The sequence below is a fragment of the Benincasa hispida genome, chromosome 7 (genome assembly GCF_009727055.1).
Source record: "Benincasa hispida cultivar B227 chromosome 7, ASM972705v1, whole genome shotgun sequence".
NCBI lineage: Eukaryota > Viridiplantae > Streptophyta > Magnoliopsida > Cucurbitales > Cucurbitaceae > Benincasa > Benincasa hispida.
This window is the reverse complement of record NC_052355.1, coordinates 37,421,203-37,424,865: the sequence shown is the minus strand read 5'-3', so window position 1 is coordinate 37,424,865 and position 3,663 is coordinate 37,421,203. Positions and strand designations below refer to the sequence as shown.

Below are 3,663 nucleotides of genomic sequence, written 5' to 3'. Positions count from 1 at the left end.
AAACTTGCTTGCACAATGCATATTCCACCATCGCATTCTACACCATTATTTCACCGCATAAAATAACGCATCAAGTTTTTGGCGTCGTTGTTGGGGACTTTGGCAATATATTGTCCTAACAGTAATTTTTTTGATTTTCTTTGCAGCTTTCAATCTCTGGCGAATTACGATCCAGAGATTGAAAGAACGTTCCGACGAAGATTGAGAGACAACCGCCAACAACAACAATAAGAGAAAGAACCAAACATGGTGGAACAACCAGGAAATTGAGCACCAAATGAAAATAATATCATGGCGAATCCCATCCTATTAGAAAATGCCGCATTAGGCCCATTCGGGACTATACATTGCCCAACCTCTATAATTTCACCCTAGGAATCATAAGGCCTGCTCTTGATGGATCGAGGTTTGAAATGAAATCGGTGATGCTGCAGATGATCCAAACTACCGGATAGTTTGGTGATAGGCATGGCGAGGATCTGCACGGCCACCTTCAGAGTTTCATTGAGATCTACAACACGTTTGTGTTCCCTAACATCTCCGCTGAGGAGGTTCGACTAACTTTGTTTCCATTTTTGTTGTGTGACCAGGCATGAAAATGGGCTTATTCTCTCGAACCAGGGGCGATTACATCATGGGAGCAAGTAGTTGAAAATTTTATGAAGAAGTACTTCCCTCCGACGGAGAAGGCCAGAAGAAGGAAGTTGGTCACCAATTTTGAACAGGATATTGACAAATCGCTCAGTGACGCTTGGGCGAGGTTTAAGAGGTTGGTAAGAGATTGCCCACATAATGGCTTACCAGACTGCTTACAGATGGAGATTTTCTACCACGGATTAAACCTTGCATCGTAGACAGCTGCCAATGCGACAGCAGCTAGAGGTCTATTGGATAAGACTTACGATGAGGCCAAGGATATCCTTGATCGCATTTCTAAAAATCATGAAGACTAGAGAGAAAGCGATCAAAGATTGAGAATCAAGGACAGTGACGCAAATAATGGGGCCATCGCATCCTTTCAGAACCAAATGACTGCGTTGATAAACTTGATATAGGGAATCGCAATCAGTAGCCCAACAATGCATAGTGGGCAAGTCAACGCAATCAACCAGACAACCGTAAGTTGTGCTACTTGCGGTGAAGGACAACCAATGGAGGAATGCCCGAGAAACCCACAGTCAGTCTATTTTGTGAAGAATAATCCATTTTCTAACACATATAACCTTGAGTGAAGAAACCATCCTAACTTTGCGTGGAAAAATCAACAGCAAAATTTTCAATCAATGGCGCAAAAAGAAGGGCCACTGGGATTTTTTCCACGAGCCAACGGTCAAACGCAAAATCAAGCCAGCAGTTCGCATGTGCCGGAATCTTCCTCTTTGGAGAGTTTTTTTGAAGAAATATATTGAAAAGAACGAAACAGTGCTTCAAAATCAAGCGACATCCATCCATAACCTGGAAATTCAGATAGGCCAGATCGCGGGCGAACTCAAGAATAGACCGCAAGGGGCACTTCTGAGTTCAACGAAACTCCCGCGCAACTCAGGGGGTATGGGAAAAGAGCAATGTCAAGTTGTGACATTGCGGAGCGGAAAGACTGTGGCGGGAGAGAAGAAAGAGCCTAGCTAGACTGCTCCAATTGTGCTGGAACTAGAGATTGCATTGACTCGAGGAGAAACAAAAGAAAAGAAGGCAATGGAACCAGAGATTGCGTCCACCTCAAAGCCGAAAGAACAGGGGACCATAAGAATACAGCTGCAACCATTCCCCCAAAGACTCAAAAAGAAGAAAATTGATGAGGTACAGTATCAACGCTTCATGGATATGCTAAAATAGTTGCATANCATTCCCCCAAAGACTCAAAAAGAAGAAAATTGATGAGGTACAGTATCAACGCTTCATGGATATGCTAAAATAGTTGCATACTAGCATTTCGTTCACTGAAGCGATTGAACAGATGCCAGCATATGCAAAGTTTCTAAAGGATATTGTGACAAAGAAGAGAAGCACTGGTAAGTTCGCAACGGTGGCTTTGACACAAGGTTCAAAATCCATAATTCCACCAAAAATGAGGAACCCTGGAAGTTTCACTATACCTTGCTCTATTGGAAGGTTATACATCGGTCAAGCGCTTTGCGATCTCGGGGCCAGCATCAATTTGATGCCCCTGTCAATTTTCAAGCAACTGAATGTAGGGCAGCTTGCGCCCACAATGGTGACTCTCCAATTAGCGGATAGATCTCTTGTGCATCCAGAGGGGAAGGTGAAGGATGTTCTAGTTACGATCGACAAATTTATATTACCGATAGACTTCATCATCCTGAACTATGTAGCAGACAAGGATGTGCCCATCATTCTGGGGCGACCATTATTATCCACCAGTTGCGCCCAGATTGATGTGTACAAAGGAGAGATCACGCTGAGCATGAATGGACAGAAGCTCAAGTTTTACATTATCCGAGCCATGAAATATCCTAATGAAGAAGACCTCAATGAATCCAATGATGAACCAAGTTTGAATGAAGAAGAAAAGTCTGAAGATGAACAATGAAGATGAGGATGTGATCGCATCCATTATAGCGTGCAATGCGATCACAAAAAAAACAACTAAAGATGATGAAATGATCGCATCCAAAGAAGATAAGTTGACAGCGAACGAAGAAAGAAAAACAACAATAGACCCTTCCAACAATAGACCCTTCCTAACCACCTAAAGTATGCGTTTCTGGGGTAGAATGAAAAGCTACCTGTAATCATTTCCTCTGCACTTAATGAAGGCCAAGAAAATGTGCTTCTAAGCATCCTGAGAAAGTATGTAAAAGCAATTGGCTGGATGCTCGCAGAAATTAGAGGAATCAGCCCCGCATACTGCATGCATAGGATTCATCTCGAAGAGAATCATAAAGGATCGATCGAACATTAGTGCAGACTCAACCCTGCGATGAAGGAGGTCATAAAGAAGGAGATAATCAAATGGTTAGACGTGAGCATCATCTATCCAATAGCCGACAGCACGTGGGTCAGCCCCGTGTAATGTGTACCGAAGAAAGGAGGGATGACGGTGGTCCCTAATGCAAATAACGAACTGATACCAATAGAGACCGTCACCCGATGGCAGATTTGCATGAACTACCACAAATTAAATATGGAAATAAAGAAGGATCATTTCCCTTTGCCTTTTATCGACCAAATGCTAGATCGCCTAGCTGGAAATGATTTCTACTACTTCTTGGATGGATATGCTGGCTATAACCAAATCATGATTGCTCCTGAAGATCAAGAAAAAACCACATTCACCTGCCCGTTTGGAACATTTGCGTTTCGACGCATGCCGTTCGTACTTTGCAATGCGTCGAGCACTTTCCAAAGGTGTATGATGGCCATCTTTTCTGAATATCTCAAAGACTATGTAGAAATTCATGGACGACTTCTCTGTGTATGGGTAAACATACAAAGTCTGTCTCAACAACATGGAGAAGATATTGAAAAGATGTGAAGAGACGAACCTCGCGCTTAATTGGGAGAAATACCCCTTCATGGTGAAGAAAGGCATTGTGCTTGGGCACAAGGTCTCCAAGGATGGGTTGGAGGTAGACAAGGCAAAGATTGAGGCAATTGAAAAGCTTCCTACAGTGAATGTAAAGGCTGTCAGGAGCTTCTTGG

General features: G+C 43.0%; 1 non-coding gene across 1 annotated transcript; it reads right to left on the bottom strand.

Annotated features, from left to right (window-relative positions):
- Positions 1 to 692: 692 nt before the first annotated feature.
- Positions 693 to 799, bottom strand: LOC120082321. Its single transcript, XR_005483151.1, has one exon. It is a non-coding gene; the product is annotated as a small nucleolar RNA R71 (small nucleolar RNA).
- Positions 800 to 3,663: the final 2,864 nt, after the last annotated feature.